The sequence below is a fragment of the Oryzias latipes genome, chromosome 3 (assembly GCF_002234675.1).
Source record: "Oryzias latipes chromosome 3, ASM223467v1".
NCBI classification, from domain to species: Eukaryota; Metazoa; Chordata; class Actinopteri; order Beloniformes; family Adrianichthyidae; genus Oryzias; species Oryzias latipes.
The window spans coordinates 29,968,031-29,989,387 of NC_019861.2; the positions used below are offsets into that span (position 1 = coordinate 29,968,031).

The 21,357-nt window shown below is 37.6% G+C and overlaps 1 long non-coding RNA gene across 3 annotated transcripts in view; it reads right to left on the reverse strand.

The window, feature by feature from the left end:
- Nucleotides 1-3,765: 3,765 nt before the first annotated feature.
- Nucleotides 3,766-21,357, reverse strand: part of LOC105358073 — a 56,477-nt gene continuing 38,885 nt past the window's right edge. For 2 of the 3 annotated variants that reach the window (XR_002872993.1, XR_002288966.1), the window contains exons 2-3: nucleotides 11,304-11,408; nucleotides 3,766-3,973 (exon numbers count right to left, since the gene is read on the reverse strand). This is a non-coding gene — a long non-coding RNA (uncharacterized LOC105358073). Of the gene's footprint in view, nucleotides 3,974-11,303; nucleotides 11,409-18,822; nucleotides 19,200-21,357 lie in introns of those variants that run through there. The other variant, XR_002872992.1, reaches the window with a different exon arrangement.

Consider the following 21,357-nt stretch of genomic DNA (forward strand, 5'->3'; position numbering starts at 1 on the left):
TCGTTTTGTTACACCAGTCAATAAGCGTCCGATGCAAATGCGGTTCATTTGTATTTGAATTGATGTCCTGTCCCCATTAACTTATGCCTTTAATGCATTCTGGTACATTAGTAAATAGACCTCCTGGATTAATCATTAGTTCATTGGAATCATTTGCTTTCCTCGTGCTAAATCGAATCTCTGACATTGGTAATAAGGGCAGACTTTACCTGCCTCCCTGGACACTCAACAACAAGGAAGACAATTTTTAGCACAGCATGGTTATATTTTTGAATGAATTGTTCTCTCGATTCAAATTTGCCCTTTTTCTCTTCATTAAGTTAATTTAAACAAATGGAACGATCCATATTGTTTCATTTCCTTCTTGTAGTGTTATTGTTAAAGTTAGAGTGTTAAGGACTTTGAGTGTACTTAAACTGCTTACCTTCATTTGTTTTTGCCAAAACCTTATTTTTATTGAAAATTTCTTGTTTTGTGTTCATAACACATCATCCAATTAAGTTTCACTTGTGTCATTTAACTTCCACAACAAGACTTTTTTTTTTTAATTACATTTTTCAAATTGACTGAAACTTTTGATTTAAAAACTGCTGTTTCCATGGCAACATAAATTATTCTATATTTCTAGCAGCTGGATGGTTAAGCTGGTTGCGTGTAGGACTGGCGCATGGGAAATCAGAGCTGGTTTCCCAGGGCACACGATCTGCTTCATCCAGTGTGGGGTCCTTGGATGAGACCCTTAGCGCTACTGCTTAACAATGTAGCCAAAAGGGGGCCCCAGTTTGGATCTCCCTGTGCTGGTCCCCAGCTCGGATAAAATATAGGCTTGTGTCAGGAAGAGCATTTCAAATCTCCGTTAAACAACCTGTTTATATCAGTAAAAGCTAATTCGCTGTGGTGACCCCTGAAGGGATATGCAGAAAGGTGAACAACAACAACATCTGATTCTGTATTTCTGTAGGACATGCATGTTGATATCAAACTAATGAAGCTGATATTTTCAATTATTACAGCAGTGATGACCTAGCTGGCCTTGAATGTTTTAAACTGAAAGATTGCTGATTCAAATTCTTTAATTGCCAAGATTGAACCTGCAAATGCGTTTTGCTGTCCCACAACGGTGCCCTTGAGGAAGGCTCTTGTCCTTTACTGACGCTAGTCTTTGGGCACATCAGTATTGCTAATGTACTAATTAAAGTTCATAAAGAGGATGTGAAGGTATTAGCTTTGACATTCTGGTCCAAAATTTGAAGCAAACTCGAAGAACCAGTTGATGGAGTTCCTCAAATCACCACTGGAGGCTGGTTGCAAAGTAGCAATTTTGCAAAGATGTCAAAAAATGGAAAAAATAAATTCATGTCCAGTTTGACATAAAAAAAAAAAAAAAAAACCTCCTTAATTAGCCTTTGGTATGAATTGTCTCCCAGAACCAGTTTGTCATAGTTGGCACTGGGGCATTTGCTTCCCATCATCTTAGCACTTGAATTTACACCTGAATCCAGCATATCGGTATGGTGATATTTTAGGTTCTTCCAAAGGGTACAGATCTCTGCTTTTCAGGAGGTGATCTGAGTAGAGCCACTACTATTCCTCTCCTAGCGGAGCAAGTGGATCTGGTTTCCAACTTGGGCTGCAAATGTCAACCCAGACAGCTTCCAGGTGAGGTCTTCCTTAAGGAAGGCAGGCAGAAAGATGTTCCTATGCTGACCTGGAAACATTTCTTTTTCTGGCTCTGTGACCTAATCCCTAAAAAGTGCATGAATTAGTAGATCTTATTACAGATTTCAGTTGCATGGAAGAACCTTTTTTTCATTGTATGATAATTCATAGATTTGGAAATATGATAATTTAAACTTTCAAGAAACATTGTGTGATCCTAAACTTTTATCAAAATCTGAAAGCAGCTTTGAATCTTCAGCGCTGTCTGGAGTTAATTTATAGCTGTCTTATGTTTCAATGGCCTTTGATACAGCATTAGTGGAAATGGCACATACTTGCAATGTTTAGTAATCATTGCTGTGAATAAGTAAAGACAATAGATGCTGTAGTTTGTGATGCCCAGAATGCCCTCAGTGAGTTGTTATGAATTCATTTTCAGTAATTCCATTGCATTGTGCTTTTGTTACTGCTGCAAGACATGCTTAGTGGCCACTTTAAATTTTGTTATGTGCCATGAATAAATCGAACTGACATTCACTCTGTGAGACGAGACATGACCTGGAATACAAATATCAAGCAAGGCTGTTCTTGACAATTCCCGTGTGATTACAAAAGAAAAAAAAATCATTTTGTCTTTTGATATGTGACAGCTCGCCCACCAGGTCAGAAGTTATTTACAGCAACAGCAGAGGCTGCTGAGCATTGAGTGGTGTCTCGTAACTCATCCAAAACAAGTCATGGTAAATGTGCCGTTAACCAGCAAACACTTCCATTGTCCTTTTTTGTTTCCTGTCACCCTCAAAGTAGATCAATTCTCTTGATGGATATTTTTTTAAGAAGAACGTGTTTGGGAAAAATATTGTAACACAGGATCATGGATGGAGCTTGGGGTTTGCAGGTCCTTAAAAAGCAACATTAATAACCAGGTGTGGGTGATCTCATAGTTAAGTGTTTTCTGTTTATTTACACTTCTTCCTACACTGTCAAGCTTCTGCTTATTTGACAAAAAAGGACTCCATACATCCTCACTTTAAAGCATTAAAGAAGGCTCTTGGTATCGCACGAGCAAGAGACATTACTAACATTTGACACTGACACCATTGTTCCTTTGCTCAGTACAAATACTTACAAATACTCTTCCAACCAAAAAAAAAAACTAGTTCTCTTTTTAATGGAGGAGTCAAACAGACGATAATTTTCCACACCTACTGCATATTAATGAGACATATTAATGACACCTAATTGAATGCATGTATAATTGATATAATTGATTACTCTACACTGAAGGACTCCGTTTTGGGAGAAAAATGATCCTATTACGCCAAGTTCAATCCAAATCTAGGCAGTCAAAACACCTAGATTGTATTACATCAATGTTAAATGTCATAAGTGTCACATTGATTATTCATATGCTGGACTTCATTATGCGCTCATCTTTACTGTTGATTCACGTCAAACACATAGAGGTAGTAACAAGCAGTGCAGCATTTTCCAGTTCAAGTGTTAAATGGTAAAGCACACACATAAAAACCACTAATAAGAATATGATTATATTTTTCAACAAGTCAAAAGTCAAAGTAAACTAATGTTTTCACATACATAGAAATTGAAATTCCGTTTCTCTCAAGCGCCAGTCTAAACAGGGAATCTAACTTCAAATTACAAAATAAAATACAAGAAGACGAAAAAAATAAAGTGACTATGAAAAGAAGTAAATCCCACTGTAATCTTGCAGGGTCACAAAAATAACTTCCTGAGTGAGCTATATTTGTGAACCATGGGATCAGCTTTGACATTTCTAAACAACGTTTTGTTCTCTTATAATCGATTTATCATCAAAGCTAAAACTGCGTGGGAACCAGAAATGAGTGTTGTGCTCTCAAAGGGATGGTGAGTTAAATAAAATTGATCGAGTACACGCCAGTGTGACCTGTGACTGTTTCTGCCTTTTATAATTTAGTTAGTACAGTTCAGTTCAGGTCACTGTGTTGGTCAGGTCAATTCTTTCAGCTATTTTGAAGTTATCTCCCTCAGTGAATGTCATGATCTTGCGAGAGTGACAGACCCAGATGCTGGAACCCGGAAGGAGACTCGGGAGGCGGCGTGTTCGATGGGAAAAGTTTTAATACTTTTCACAGTTGGGAAGGCATTTATGAACAATGGATAATCCCAGGATACTTGGACGACCAGAGGAGGAGGCTGGAGGGTCTTGACGGCAGTAACCGTGATTTCCAAGATGGAGTCAGAGACGAAGCATGGTGAGGCGAGCGGATGATGGACTGCAACCAGGTGAGCTTCTCGTGGGTGAGGTTTCCTGAAGCAGCATAGAAACAAAGTATTAGCGAAGAGCAGACAGGCATGAGGGAAGACTTGAAGTGGCCAGACTAAGCACCGTAGGAACAACAACGAACTGGCGTCGAATAATGATCCAGGGTCTCCTTAAGAGGCTGCAAGGTGATGAGGTGAGCAGAAACAGCTGGTTGCGACAGGTGAAGCTGAAGAGGGGGAGGAGTCTGACAGAGGCACCATGACAGTGAACATATTAAGAAAATACATTTGGCAAAGGAATTAAAGGAAACCTCTTTAATAAATTATTTTTCCTAATTCAATAGCTAAGTAGTTGGATTATGTCTTTTTTTGTTCTTTTGCAAAGCAACAAATGTCATAAGGATTATTTGCTTGAAATTGTCTGATGTCTATTCAATACATTTTCCAAATATATTTTCTTGAAATGCAAACCATCAGCTTTCTGTGATTATTTTTTTTTTTCCTCAAACCGATTTTCATTGAGGCCGCTTATATCTGTCCTTTCTCTGTGCCAGGTGGCTGATCGGTCATGCGGGGGTCCACCTCTAACCCAACCTTTGCTCTGTAACTTTATTACTCAAGTGTGTCTGTTGAAGAAATAGAGCTCGTTTCCATGAAATAAATAGGAAAATGATCTTTTTTTTCTATTCACGTGACACCATAATGAACAATTTCATAATCAGGATGTACTTGACTAAAGGTGTGCCACTGCTCACCAGACTGCATTGTTGTGAAATTATCAGTTCAGTTACAACCTCTCACCCCTGCTCTGCAAGTACACATGATGTTTGGCAAAAATTACACGCCTTGCAGCCAATTCATAGGATCAGAGCAATCATAAACTCTACCCTGGCAGTTTGCACTGTCTCTGCTATTTGCAGTCTGACACTGTCTATGCATTTAAAGTGCATGGTGGATGTCATCTCTGAATACATGACTTCATCCAAATGAGATATTTTATTGTTGTATTTTTGTAACGATAAAGATTTCACAGCCAAGTGATTCAGTCATGAAATCTATGCCTGTGACAGTGATGCTTATGGCTCAAAAGACTGATAAAGGCCCCTGAGAAGCATTGTTGCAGAGCATTCTAACCATGCAGGGGATTTTGATAAATAAGAATTGAATTTAGTTCCAGCTGTGACATGTTGATTGATCAAAAAGCTCATGGCTAAGGCCTACCTTCTCTCGTCTTATTTATCCTTTGTCAAATGGTTTCAAAATCAATACTAGCCTTGTACACAACCTTTTTCTGCTGTGGGCACTCAAAGAAGGAGGGGGGTATAGAAGGGAAAAAGAAAACACCTGCTCTCTGGGCAATTGTTACTAATTTTTGCTGTCAAACATTTGAACACAGAATAATTATTTTCTCTGTGGTTTCAGGGCACGATAGATTATTGTACAATCCATTTAGATAACTTCAGAGAGGGGCTGGAAAATGAAATCGCCCCAAACCACACAGGCTGAGCCGGGAAAGTGATCTATCAGACACTGCAGCCAATAATTCAACTTAAAGATGCCAGTGTCTCAGGTGACCCAGACTCTTCAAGAAAGAAGGAAAACAAACCGCATGTGATGATACTGATGAGACTTATATGGTTTTCAAAGGAGACATTTGGATTAGGCATCTTCACAGCTGTTTTGTCGCTGAGCTTGTTTGACGTCTTCAAACTATGTTGACTGCTAAAGCACATCAAAGACTCCTGATCTTTCCTGTTAGTGATGGAGGCAGCCAGGAATCTGTCTCCTGGGTGCAGCTGTTCCTTAGAAAGTCTAATTTCTCTTTGCTTTAGTGAAAATCTAGAGCGCCTACAGAAGTTCACATCAAGGATGTAAAGTCAGGGAATAAGTGAGTAAACACTCCAAGGTGCACAGTGGCAAAGCAGGGTTTTGTTTTTGAGGTAGGCCAAGTCACCAAGGATGCAACAACACTCTTTCTTCACGATTCAGGTCAAACCTCAATTTTTGGGTCCTGATTTTATTTCAGATCGATATACGATTTGTGTTTTACAAAACAACAACAGCAACCCCAAAATTCCGAAAGAAAATATCACTTTTAATTTGCTAATACACAAGTAACAATAAAGAAAAAAAAACAACAACTTTTAGTTGGCTTTAGTGGCGAAGCTAGACTATTTTATATGGTTGGGTGGGAGAGTGGCAGAAGACTTAAGAAGGGTGCCAAATAAGAACAGGAAGGTGGAAGGTCATTACAAATGAAAGGATCAAATATGTATATTTCAAACTGTTTTATTAATCTTACTTTTATTTAAAAAGCAGTTATTTTAGCTGAGTTGCTATTCTACGGCTTAAGAAAGATTGTATTGATGATGATTTTTTAAATCTTTGTCAATAGTGATACTAATATTGACTCAAAATTGGGGGAAGGGGGGGGGTAAGTTAGGGCAAAGCTTTTTGCCCCCCAGTTGCCCCTGGTTGGTTTATACTGAGCCTTGGTGTAAAATTATAAAACAATAACTAATAAATCCTTCATAGATTTAGCACAACACGCGTTTGGCACTTTGAACATAAACCTAATGGTGTGCAGTAGGGATTCCTACGATTCGGGTCATTGCTGTAATGTACAGCTCGGTTTTAAACAGAGAATCCCGAGTAGCTACTTTTAATAAAGCAGAAAATCAAAGCAGGTGTGCCAAATTTGTCATGGGCAAAAACTGTGTTTGTGTGTTTACATTCTTTTGACTAATATAAATCTTCAACCGTTTATGCAATTAAAGCAAGTCCAGTAAAGCTTTATGCTTCGTGGTTGTTTGTGGTAAACGCATTCCACACTTTAGGTGAGGTGCTGCAAAACAATTAATAAACTGTTAACAAAGTCAATTAATACATTTGTTAAGCTTATAGGCAGTTTAGTAATATGGACTTTGAAGACAATGGTCTGACTTTAGTTGTTAATAAATCTTATTGAGACTTTCAGGTATTTGTAAGACATCAATACTGCTAATAAATATTTTACTAGCATCCTACACATTAATAAAGCCTATTAATTTGTTCAGTTAGTTAATAAAACGTATTAAGCTTATTACCACTTAGGCTTGTGTGAGATACGTATGCTAATAAATGTCTTACTAGAACCTCAAACAATAATAATACTTCTTAATTTCTTAACAAAGGTTGTTAATAAATCTTATTAAGCTTATTAACACTAACAAATTTGTTAGATATCTATAAATCCAATAAATGTATAATTAGCATCTTAAAACATCCTAATGATAATGCTTGTAAATGTGTTAACTAAGTAATTTAATAAACCTTATTAGATATATTGTACTAATAAATGTCTTACTAACACCCTAAAAATTCTATTATATTGCTTGTTAATGCGTTAACAAAGCTTGTTAAGGAATCTTAATATAAAGTGTTACCCTTAAGTTTTAACTAGAAATGAAGTGTGTGAGAAGAACGGCTGTACAGACAGGAACCCCTCCCAATATACCCTCCAAAGTAGGGCAATGTCCTCAAGCAGTGACTCAGAGTAAATCCTCTTTGCAAAAAGTTTTTAAAAAATGCCCTAAAAATTAGTATCCACAAATACTAATACAGAAAACAAGGAGGTAAAACTAAAAAGGTGAAACATTGTTGTTCATTGGTGTCGTAAGTGGCATGTGTCTTGGTAACAGGTGTTTGGGCATAATGTGAGCCACTGCACTGCTTATGGCTAGGATTAATATCATGATTACAGCATATAAAGATTGTTTTTAAAATGTGAGGAAGCCATTACAGTTCAGGTAGTGTAAACAAAAACACCAATCAATGCACATGTATCAGCAAAAGATCAGAGTAAAGGTACTGACAGACACTAACAAGCAGATAAAATCAAGAATAAAAACCCAATTCATTATACAGGAATACCTGGTAATCAGGTGGTAAATTAGGGGGCGTGGGGAGACAGCATAAGACAATAAATAAAAAGTAGTGGACAAATGAAACGGATGAAAGTAACGAACTTTACATGCTGATTTGTAAAGAAAACAATAAGACTCTCTGGGTTTTGCCTATAGAAATTGTGGTCCGTAAGCACCTGAGATTAAAGCCACCCAGTCTTAAGGTCTTCACTAAGACCAAATGTGTACAATAAGGAACAGACACAAACTGAAATATGTTTGTGTTGTTTTATGTTCCTCTTCATTTATTTACGCCATGGCCAACTGTGCTGTGTTTTATAAAAACAAAGAATAGAAGCACTTATGAGTAAGTGCCCTCTGCCAGGGCAGACGAGTAACTGAAACTAGTGTTTATAAAGAGAAACAGACATTTATGAGCCTTTTACGAGACACTTAAATCAAGCAGGATGACTTGTCTCAAATTTTTAATGAGCTTTTTAAAATTAAAGTTGAGACCACTCCACAATATTACCATTAACCTGTCTACGTCTGTCTCTGCAGCTGTAACCAAAGCTCGCATTTAACGTTTTCCATTCTCTCTTTTTTTCCGTTCAGAGTTCTGGGAGAGTGTTTATCAGACATGGGTGACTCTGCCCTCGAGTCAGACCCTACGCTGAGACAAGAGACACATCATAACATTGTCTGTCAAATGATTTGTTGCACACTTGGCATAAAAAGGCTTTCAAAGGCATTTCTCAATTCATTTTTTTGAGCTAATGGAAAGTCAGACAGCCACGCTCTCCCTAAACAATGAGTTAAAGAAATGCAACAGCTGTACTTGGTAAAACAGTTTGTTCAGGTGTAATGAGCCACAGTAACTCAGACAGACTGATGGAAATTGCAGGTTAACTGTTGCAGCCTCACATTGAGACTTGCAGTAGGATGAGTCGTGGCTTCTTGCTTATAATAAATTTATAATAAAGAAGGAGGGGACTTAAACACGGTTATTTAGACAGCTGAGGACATTTTATTTTCTCTCAAATGTCGATTGTGCGCAACCATTAGTAAGGAAGCTCCAAGAAGTGGCCATCTGTACACTGCACAATTAGTCAAGATGGAGGGCAGGCCGAGCTGAACCTTGTTATGCCCCAGTCAGTCCATGTAATTATTATTGCTTTGGAAATCAATTCAAGTCAAGATGATGGAAATGAAGAGTTTGTTTGAAAAAGACTTAGTTTAGGTGGTAGTTTATGCAGCTGGTAAGCTGGCGCAAGGGACGAAGGTGTATGATACAATGCTTTTTGTGTTCTACAGAAATAGAGGATTTTTTTCTATTAGGTCAGTTTTTGGGATACAAAAGAAGAATGAACCCAGTGTGTTTTTAGTGCGAATAGTTGAACCTAATATTTTAAAATACATGAAATGTAGACGCCAAAGTCTAAAAAGTTCAGACATACTTTAAATTAAATGGTCACTGGCAAAATAAATATATAACAATTGACGTTATGCATTTGGATTTGGGAACCTCAAAGAGAAATAGATAAATGCGCTCACAACATATTCCACTGTATTCGTCTGTCTTTAAAGCTCAAAATACATACCTCCTTGGTTAGACACAGTACAACAAAGACTTACCTGGATTTTTTTGGAGAGTTAGTGAGACTGATGTGAACCTTGTATTGTGTTTATCATTTTTATAATTTTCACTGTCACATCCATTAACTACAAGCAAAAATAAGAGAAGTAACTTTTATATTGCCCATTTTTTTTGTGATGAATATTTACAGTGTGCCAGGTAAATTTAGAACAAGTAAAGTTCATGGAAAACATAAAGAAAATATACAAACTAACCCATCTATTGGCTGTACATTTGTGCAGCTCAGGGAGCATGTTACAGCCATCTAGGGCTGAGCATCAATAGACACCACATGTAATCAGAGTGTGTGTAGGATTTTAAGAAAACCTTCAACCATAGAGATATGCTTTTTTCACACAAAAAACTCAAAAAGAAGCCAAATGTTGGTTTCTTTGGGTTGCAGCTTGAGGCTTATGAAGGAAAATTGGAGTGTGTGACCAATTAAGTGGCTAACATATACCTAAGATTTACCATACTGACTTATCAAGATCATTTCACAACCAGATACCGGTATGTGTATTTAAAAAGATTTGCCTTCCCTGGCTGAATTTTTGAAACCAGTGTCATTTGTATTAACTGAGTTTTATTTTGTTTGTCAATGAGCTTTTATTTTGTTTATTCAAAGGAGAAACAGCTGGTTGTTAAGATTTGTCCCATGTTTGCACTGTCAGAACTCTGTTCTGTTCTTGACATGCTATCGAGTTGCTTTTGCTGCTCAAAAATATACCACAACAAATATAATCACTCCACTATTGTTTAAAATGAATTAACTGCATGACCCATATTTTGTCTTCTTCTGTTGATAAGAAAACCAATATCTTAGGGTTTATTCAGACTGGACATATTTGGTTCGCTGAAAGTGAACCCGAGTTCAGTCTGAATACACCCAAGTGGACGCTGAGCCACACTAACTCATCTTTCGAGGTGGTCTCTGTCCATTAACAATCGGACTGACGTCCAGTTCGCTCACCTCTAAGTGTTTTAAGAGTTTAAATATAGGCTTTGTGCTCAGAGCTGAAGAATTGAACAAAAACGGCCACTGTAGTCGGGCATTATGGAATGTAAAGAGAGCAGTGGAGTAACGATAAGACACAGCAACTCACTTCTCACACCATTTTCCCAACTATCCATATGTCATGAACACTTATCAGTGCACTTTCTTCAATTTCTCCTCAGGAAGCGTCTTACAGGATTCCTCTGCTGAACCCAAGTAGCAATAAAAATACAGACGTTCAAATTTGGTCAGGAAATTATAAAGTTTGAAAAAGTGGACTATTCTGACAAGGATTGCAAAGTGTAGTACCGCCATGGTTTCCTTCTCTTGATGCTTGGCCCCACCCTTGTAATTCCTGGCCAATGACTGAAGAGATCTTGAATCAGGTGGCTTTGTTTACAAGCTTTAGTTTGAAACAGAAATGTTGGTCTGATGGCAGACTGAATACAGACCAAACGCAAGGTTCAGGACTTGATCCGAAATAAGTGGACCCCTTTCCAGTCCAACAGACTTTTTCAGTCGAAATACACCCTTAAAATAGCCCAAATTTTGATTTCATGAATAACAAAGCAATTTTTGCAGTCATGTTTTGCAATATTTTGTGGCTTACACTTACACTGGAGATGTGATCACAACTAATATCCATAAAACACTGCAGCAAAAGACAAACTCAGGATTCAGCTTCAGTATTGTTTTTTGTGCAAAAACTTATTCCAACAAAGAAATTCTTTGTTCAATTAGTGGAACTGATTATTCATTCGAAAGCCATTGATTATAGTGGATTTGCTGTCAGCATCCTCATTATTCCCTCAGGAGGATAACAGCGCTTTGTCAAGATGCACGATGAGTTGATGATGTGTACCTCTTAGCGGTATGACATCTTCATCCATCATGGAAATTTTGGATCTCTCAATCTTCAGGCCGTTGGCTCTCAATCACAGCTCCTTCAGCTTCTGACAGGCAGCCACTGTAACACACAGGAGGAGCAGCAGATGAGCTCTCCATTAATGAAAAAATAACATATCACACAATATAAATGGGTGCAAAGAAGGGAGAGCACTTCAGAAATGCCCAGATAATTAGACTGTCCAGCAGCAGATTGATGGATGCACTATAATTACCTTTGTGTTATTATTTCAGGGCCAGGCAAGTAGGAAAAGATGGTTTCTCTGCTTTAAGTTGCTCTGATTCATTAATCTCATTAATGTGTGGAATTAATATCATTTTATCAGACATTCCAGAGCTGCTGCTGGTGGATGTTGCTTCGAGCCATGATTCAGAGCCGTCAGCCACAGCAGATGCATCACTTTAGCACAACACACCCGTAGCTCATCTGCTTTCAAATTGCACAATGCTTTGTGAAAGGAGTGGGCACACGGGAGTCCACGCCTCTTTAAGACGCTTTTGTTCAACCGGTCATCCTGAAAGCAGTTGACATGTTGGTCATGGAACATGACATGTTGGTCATGGAAGTTACTAGAATTCGTTATAACTTTATTTTGGATGGACCAAAAAAAAATGCAATAAAGCTTTTTATTTTTTTAAAAGACTTATTTTATAACTAAATTACTGGTAAGTTTCCTCATTTTAAATACAGAAAATAAGTGCTTAGCAATGGCAACAGTCAATCAGTGAAGAATTTCCTTTTTTTATTTTTTGTACCTGGACTGGCTTTCATGATTTTTTTAAGGGTCCTGCCGAGAAATTGCATTTCATTGTTATTCTTATTTTTAAACATCTGTTTTAGAGATGGTGGTGTAAAGTGTGACTTCGGGCTTGTCAAATTGAGTGGTTTTTTTTTTCTTCAAATTTTTTAATGGGATGCTTAGGGGACCATCTTTTCAAAAAAAAATTTGTTCATTTTTTAATTTGTAGACCGATATCTTTGAAAAATGTCCTATTGAGGAAAAAGGGTACACATAAAACATCCAGAAATCCCATTACATTAACAGTCAAATCAATGGAACTTTTGCACTTCACTGATGAATGTTTTCAAAACACACCAAAGCAGTAGGTGACCGGTTCGTTTGGATGTGATCAGCTTCACCCAGTGTGGATCTTTGAGCCCCATAGTGCTACTGCCCAAATATGTAGCCACAAGGGGGGCAAGGTTTGGGTCTGCCTGTGCTGGTCCCCAGCCAGGCATCCGCGGTAAAAATCTCTGCCAAAAGGCACTTGTGCAAATCGGTGAATGCTGGTTCGCTGTGGCATCCCCTAAAGGGGCATCCCCAAAGGTGAACAACAGCCTGTAATTTTGTGTTTATTAGGCAATTTACAAACAACAATAGATTGGCATATTTTAGTGAATTTTTAAAAATGTGAACACATTTTGAGCAAAAATTGACACATGGATACAATCATCCATATTTCTTAGTACTTAGGTCTGTGGGTGGCATTTTATATCACCAAGGATGTAGCTTGTCAAAGACATGTCCAGAGTGCAAAGTAAATGTGACATAAGAAGGAAAGAAAAAAGATTTCTTTTTTAAAGGTAGCTATGGGAATATTTTTTTTAGTTAGGTGCTGACTTAACTCATTTTCTTTCACTAAGCAGTAGCTTGAGCCATGCCCTGAAAGAGTAACGTTTCAGGGCATGGCGTTCACCAGCATCGTGTCCTATAACCCTGCAGGTGGTTTAGTTTGTCGATGGGAGGAAATGGGATCTTTACACCCAATTTGAAGTGAAGTGACTCAGAGTTTACATGTAGGATATCCCGTGACCCCGGTGTAATGACTTCCAGACAGCAGGTGGTCTTGCTCTTGTGTGGCACTGATAGGACTCCATAAACAGACTTAATCACATTCCTTTAGTGCTTTCTCTGCCGCTCTCTCTGCCTCATTTGGCTCTTGCCAAGCTGGGCATCTTTTTTTTTTAAACTGCGCAGCTTTTCCAGCTACTTTCCTCTGCCTGTTAACCTGTCAGTGGGTGAAGATTTTGGAGAACCTCCACAATACAACAACTCATGACACTTATCTGCTGTCAGTAACTTCAGTGCTATCTGTAAAACACATCTAGTACAAAGTGTAGCACTCAGCATGTAACATTTCTGATTTTATAAGACTAATGTGAAGCATTATGTTACTGTTGACACCAACTTTGGAGTTCGTTGTTTGAATTGACACAGATTAAAGTCACCTTAATACAAATAGAAGCCAAACACCTTGCATCCTATAATGTGCAGCATGTGATGGGAGTTCAGCAGACAGCTGTATGTTGCTGTAAATGTTGTAAATGCACCTGATCAACCACTCCAAAAAGAAGTTATAGTTACATTTAAAATACACCTAACTGAGACTTCCATTTTCCTGAATTATTTTACAAACATTTTTTTTAACTTAATGTTCTTTAAACCTGCCCCTAACTGTTCATGTGATACCTATGGACCAGAATAGATTGTGAAAAGTAATGTTTATCTAAAGGAAGATACTGTAACGCCCCTCAAAGATCTAAAAATGCTTGTATTACTCTCTTTTCTCTATAGAAAACCAAACACATGAAGTAATCTTGGTTTAAGTAACTTTTCAGTCTGGCAAGAGTGGATATGGAGCGTTTTTTCTTAGAGATGATGTTGATGTAAATGACCAGAGCTCCTAAGGCACGCCTGAGAGAGTTTATCATTGGTTGGGGGTGGCTCAGGCAGAAGGAGACCATGAAACCTGACATCCAGGTCCTAATTGGAGCCCATTAATCATGTGAGGCCATCGTGCACAGAACAGTGCAGTGTTTCTCTTTGCTGTTTGGCCATCATGAAGAGGCATCCTGCACAGAGACGATTGGTCCAAGTCATGCTGGGAATGGTCGTGCGTACATGGTCACAAGGTTGGCTGCAACCCTTAAACATGCCATGGAAATTTGCAGGGTGCATTTACAATAGGCTTTGGAGTTTGTCAAAATATTTTTAAAAGTAGGTTTGTTAGACTTCAAAAAAATACTGTTGTGAATACACATGCAAATTTAAATTACTTTTACTGAAATTCTTCTTTTTATTTGAGTTAAATGTTGTTGTTTTTTTGTCTGGACTTTAATTGATGTTTCTTTTGTTGCAGTTCCTACTGAAATAGTAAAAAGTTAAGACATATTCTTATTGAATTGCACTTGAGTTTGTATCAAACATAGAAACAAAGGGACCTGATAGGAAAGACAGAGAAAATCAAACATAATAATTACAACATGATGATGTTCTTTTATTTCATAGGCCTTTAAATTACTTTTATAAAAGCTTTTTTTTATTGTCTGCTAAGTATTTTGTGTGTAAAAATGAGTACTGAGTTCCTAAAATATTTTTTTTATCATGACCACAGAAAGATCATATTGAAGGCTCAGATATTTTAGTGCACACAGTTATTGTGTATCAATGAACTTATATTATAGCACTTTACAAATTACTGTTCAAGTTGCATATCTTTTATGTAATCTCCACATATTTGAGCTCACCAGTGTCTGCTTCAACTCCCTAATATGAATTAGAAGCAGGAGTATATTTGAAAGCTGAAAATCACGAGCGCCTTCCAGCAACTATTGATTGCAGTAACAGAAAATCCATAGTGGCTGATTTGTGAACCATTAAGTTTTGAACCCAAAGCTCATAATGTTCATATTCACAGCTTTGCCTCGTGCTGATGAGGGCGAGGGTTGGATAAAGAGGCAGGGGGTTAGCACGTCAGATGCTGAGGGGGTTTGAGGCTGGCTGTTAGAGAACGGTGAAGAAAAAAAGCATCTAAGGGACTGGAGATCAATTTAGCTCTATCTGGAAGATTGCCCACACATGCAATAAAACTGAGGAAAATGCACAAAGGGCACAATTTGTTATGGTCATATTTACAAGTCTGATTTTATTTAGCTATTGATCAAGGCTTAGAGGAATTCTGGGAGGAACTTATACCAGCACTGCTTGGGATGTGAATAAAATTATTGCAGGACTGTTATTACGTTAGTTTATGACGTTTTAATCATCTTTTTAACATGGTCTAACATGTAAAACTATTCCTTTTTTTAGCGCTGTTCTTTTGTTTGACAGTATTGGGAAAAAATATACAAATAAATGTATTCATATTTTAAGGCAACTGGTTTGGTAAACATTAAAAAATAGGTATAATTAAAAAATTGATTAAAATAAAACTTGATTTAATTTCATGTTGCTGTAGTTAAATCTTTAAAGGCTTTAATTACGGTATTTATTTATTTTTTAAAGTAGGTCTTTCTAGACAGTGGTGTACCTCACCTCTATGTAAAAATATTTCAGGCTGCATAACTCCTGCCTTGTTCCTCCTCCATGTGGTCAAGCAGAGGTCATTTCACGCAGCTGGCTCGTGGATTTTTCTATGCTGTCATTGTTTAATTGCCGTCCGACAGAAAATTAAAGATTCCACAAACCTGGCAGTTCCATGGCAGAATGAATATGACCCTGTGAGGAAGCCAGCAGGGAAAAATCAGCAATGACAAAATTCTTCTTTAAAATAAAGTATTAATTAACATTTCTAAAACAAGACGCTATTACATCAGAGGCGTCAAAAATTTTGTGAGGAAGCATTAATCACGGCCTTCCTCATGCACTCTGTTTCACAACGATCCCTCTCAGAGACCATCACCCCAACATGCAATTAAAGTGCAAACTGAAAAAACCCCACAAGAAACTTTTTTTTTTTTTGCCATGTTTGTAAGATATGAAAATTGTGTATCTGTAAAACGGCATTAAAACAGGGTAGATGCTTGTCCCTGGTCTGCAACCCCTAAAACTCATCTGTAAAACCTATGAGTCACTGACTGCTGGGTACCAACAAAAGCAAAGAGAGTGTAGAATCCACAGATGATCCACGTAACAAAAACTGTGGCAAAATTCCTTGAGCAGGTGGTTAAACAAAGTATTCATAGGTTTACTGTCTAGATTGATGTTTTTTTAAAAAAAAAACTTTTACATGATTATGTAATCGTTAATTTGTATCAGTAAACAATAATATAATCTTGTCATTTTACAGTCAACATTGCTGACATGGGATTAAACTATTGTCCATGTTTTACATGTTTTTGATGGGCTGCTATAGCTTCAATTGCACACTAGATGTCACTGTTTTTGATTCGACTCAGAAGATTTTTGTGTTTTTTTGCTTTAATAAGAGTATCTCAAGTCTACAAAAAGCTACACCTTTCCAGAACCGTTTTGTCTTGTTAAACATCCAAATTCTTGGCTGTAATTTGTATTGACAAACGATTCAAACCATGACACAATTAAATAAAATACATTCAATGGAAACCTCGTGGCATGGATAATTGGAGCATGTTATTTTGTTTTAACCAAAAAATCATTGTCTATTTAGGAAAAAAAAACAGGAATAATCTTTTCTGGGTTGAGGAGGAAAAGGCCTGATCTGCAGAACATATTTTCCCTGCCTCACCAGAGATGTGTTGAGTGACGTCCTAATCAAAAATCAATGGGTCCACTTGAGTAGACCCACAGTGCTTCTGCTGTGGGTTATGTAATCTGATAATATCAATCATAACTGTGTTAGAAGTAATCTATCTGGCTTTCACAGGACTGGGGTCAATGGGTAAGGGGAAGAGGGGATGATGGTGCCTTGGCCTCCCATGCCATCAATTACCACTGATTATGGGGGGGGGGGGTTCCCTTCTCTGCAGAGAGCGGTGTAACCCCCCCTATAAATAATATTAACAGGACCAACTCCATCAATCAATACCATCACAGTTGTATTGCTCCAGCCTAAATGGCAGCTTCCATAGCTTTCCAGCCTCGATCAATGCCCATGGCTCCTGACTGGTACGTATGGGTAAAACTAGCTCTCTCTGAGCCCAAGGGTACTTCATAAGGTATCCCTCACTCTTCTCAAACATTTATCTTCCAACTTTTGACTGCCGATCCCACTGATCTTGTGTTTATCTCCAAAATAGTGATAATTTTTCATCAGAATCTGCCGCAATGTCTTATTTAAGGATGTGTCAATCTAAAAGAGTGTTAATGCTTAATGATTGATTCAAAAAATCTATTCAAAAAAGATGTAAACCATACATGAAAGTCATTTTTATACTCCTATGGTAGGTGGGAGGAGCATGGAAAGTCTGCCAGTGTTAACCAAACCTTTACTGGCAAGTTTGCTTCCTCAAGACAAAAGGCCACATCACATAGGGACATAGGGGTGGAATTAAGGGCCTAATTATGGGAGCAAATAATTAGTGAGCAAAGAGCAAAGCAAGACTAATTTGTGTCATCATCTGCTAGTGACCTTAGCTCCCACGAATCACTTGCTGCTTGACCACCTCTGACAAAAGCCGATCCTTTACCCAGAGACTCCCTGCCTAGCAACCCCAAGAAGAAACTGAGAGCTTTTAGACATTTTTATATTTTAACCCTTCATAGTCTCTGAATTCCTCAGTGGGTTTTCCAATGGCATCGGGAGTTTACAATGATGTAGGGATGAAAGAGACCCCCCCGGTAGCATAGTTTTCAAAATTTAGTGTTAAAGTTTCAAAAAAATGTTAGCTTCAAAATTTCTGGTTTAAAATAAACACAAGAGTTTAGACACAGAATTGTGACACCCCTTGGAATAAATCCTTGGAACATTGTATGGTGGAAGTTTGTCTGCTTTTTAAACATTTTTCAATTCAATTCAATTCAATTTTATTTGTATAGCCCAAATTCACAACAACAGTCGTCTCAATGGGCTTTCACAATGTTTTGACCGTGTCTTTGCTTTGTTTTCGGTTCTGTACATTTGGATTTTTTTTCTCCAAATCTTTGATAAAAAAATTATTTGATCTAAATTTTCACATTAAAAAATATACATTTACTACTCAAAAACGAAAATTTCTAGACCGTTTCAAGTTCATTGTGGAATTACTCAGATGTACCGGTAGTTCCCGGACTACGTCTGAGTTATTATTTGGGGATAAATGTGGGGTGAAATTTGTCATTTTAATGAGAAACACAAATATATTTTCTAAAGAGCCCTTATGGCTTATGTGACCATCCATTTCTTTATTTATTTTTTCTAAAATATAATTTAGTCATGAATGACAGCTTGACCAAAGGTGGTACACCCATATACATCAAATACAGGGAGCGACTCCATCCTGTTTTGTGACTCGTGTTTTGACCTAAATGCTGAACATGCAGCAACTCTAAAAATTTTGATTTAAAGAAAATCCTGACTCCTCCGCTTGTAAAAAATACAAAAAAAAAGAAATCCATTCTGTTTTGGAACTTTTATTTTTTTTTAGTTGAACACAAGGCAGCACAGACATTTACTGAGGGAAGCTAGAGGAAATGTACCCGTCTCTGCACTCACATCGTATTCTCAGGCTTCCTCCGGAGAAAATCAACCCAGTCCAACCTCAGCTGTGACTTCAAATGCTATAGCCTCACACTGACCTGCAGACTTCAAAGCTTGATCAAGCTTTCCCCAGACGAGGTATTGTGTGGTTCAAGCAATTTGTTAAACAGGAGAAAGGTTTAGTGTGATTTGGGAGCGAAAGGATGTTTCAGTAGTCCAGGCTAACCCACAGCCAAGCCACACAGGACCTGTTAGAAGAACCAGGGCTTCTGTGGAGAAAAAAGGGAGAAGAAAAAAAATGATGCTTCACTCAGAAAAACAGGTGTTGCTTTTTCCCAAGGAAGACAAGCATACTCTTTGTGTATCTAAGTGTGTGGGACTGTTACACAACCTGCATGTGTGCAGTCTTTATCTAATTTCCTTTAGGGAAACACGTTATGTTGTAAACATTTAAGCTATTTATTTTAGATATAAAAATTAATGTCGAATTCAGAACTGTAATTAAACAATGTTCCATCCTGGGCTTTTTTGGAATTTGTGGATCAGAAAAGATCAAAACCAATTTCTCTATGCGTAAAAAACAGAGCTCTTAATGCATTAATACGTCTTCAAACCATGACTGTGGACTGCAGTCTTAAATGTATTTCAGACATGTTTATATTCAACCAAACCTTGATTTGCTTTCATTTGGAGAGCAAGCACAAAGGAAAAAGAATAACACCGCTCCACATTTCTTCAAGTAAGATATTTTGGATTTAGGAAACTCAGTCTGGAGCAACATTGCACAGGTTCTGGTGTCATGGTAATTTACTGCTGCTTTTCTAAGGTTGCGTATTGCGTGAGGTTAAAATTGCACACACTCTGTTTTCAAGATGTTTCATTTTAATCATTTTCACAAGAGGAAAGTCCAAACCACTCGTGTATACGCTTCCAGTAATTGTTACAGTTGGCTGAAACCTGTCAAGTTAAGATGTATGTGTGGGTATATAAAGGGGGCATAATTTCATGGTAAAGATGGGAAATGTTATTGCTTTTTGATTATTGAAGCACTTAGAGTAACTGCAAAAGTATTTGTCTGGGATTAGCATTTAGGTTGGACCCAATTATTTATGTATAACCCACATTGGTGTTTTGAAATCTGTCTCTCCTTTTAAACACTGTAAACAAAAGCCATCTATCATAACGCTCGACAGCTGTAATTGTTGCCAGAGTGAGTCAGCTCGGCAGCCTAGCAGTGTTGTGTGATGGTCCCAACAAAGTGTTTATCGGGATTGAATGTGGTCATTCATTTCATATTTTCATCCTGTTTACACTCACTAATTTGGTCCTCGGGGGTCATTTGTTGCCTAACTTTTTTATATCCATTGTCAGTTTAGCATTGCTTAAATTTCACTGAAATGTTTTTTCCTGTGCACATAAATGCGTCTTTTATCATATATTTTTTTCAACGGTGTAACTAATTATTTTATTTTGTCATGGTTTTGTTGTGAAACAGAACAAGAATTTAAAAAAAAATAAAGTGAGACTTTTTGCTCTCCTATACCTTGTGCTATTCAAGGCATGTTAAGTTGGGAGTGGGGTCATCTGGACCCCACAAGACTTTTTGTTTTTCAATGATTCTTGATCTTGACTGGTGTCCATGGATTACATGAAATCCTCTCCACCTTTATCATGGTAGGAATAAAAGTGGTGAATAATTATTTCTTCATCCCATTTCATGTTGAGATCTATTTTTGGGTCGCTTTTTGGAGCAATACACATTTTTGGAGTTATAGTGGTCTCATTTTAACCCAATTTATGTTTTTTCCTGTGTTAAAAAAAGAAGACAGTTTTAACCTCGGAGTTGGGTTAAAAACAACCTAACTTGGGTTATTTTTAACAATGCAGTTTTTTAGGGGCAACCTATAACCACCAGGATCAATGTGGGGTTCAGTGTCTTGCCCAAGGACACCTTGACACCTGGATTGGCTAGGCAGGAACTGAACCTGTGATCTCCCAATCAGGGGTTGTTTGCTCATTGCGCGTTTTAAGACAGAATGAGATCTTTATGGCAACTAGATGTTAAAAGTTAATCTTAGGCATTTTACTGCTCATCTGGGTAGATAGTTCGGTTCAAACTACAGGTGGGGTGTTTAGGTTTGAATCCCTTTGAGTACTTTGAAGTTCACATTCTGTCCAGAGGAGACTGATGGCTTGAAAGATGACCAGAGGAATCATCTACGTTAAAATGGAGAACCCTTTGAGACATCTTCTGTCTCCAATCCTGTTTTGAGATTGACTCGTCACACTCGAAAAAAAAACGCTTATGAGAGACAACACCTCTGAGCCACGCCAAGACTTCCACCAAATAAATTGACATTAGCTGATCAATCTCATATGATTGCTAACATTTGCATCTGGTCACATGACATCTACCTATTGAGGCAAACAAGGACTTAAATAATTTGAGCTTCTCATCAGCAGTTAGAATTGAATACGTAACTCAGATGAGCAGCTAAATGTCTTCTAGATCCTCTTTAAAGTTCTGAATCCTGAGAGAACATGAATGGAATGAATGATGTTCTGCGTCTTGAGCAAATTTAAAAAAATCCCTGAAATGTGTTAAATTTCTACAAAAAGAGTGTGGAGGAACC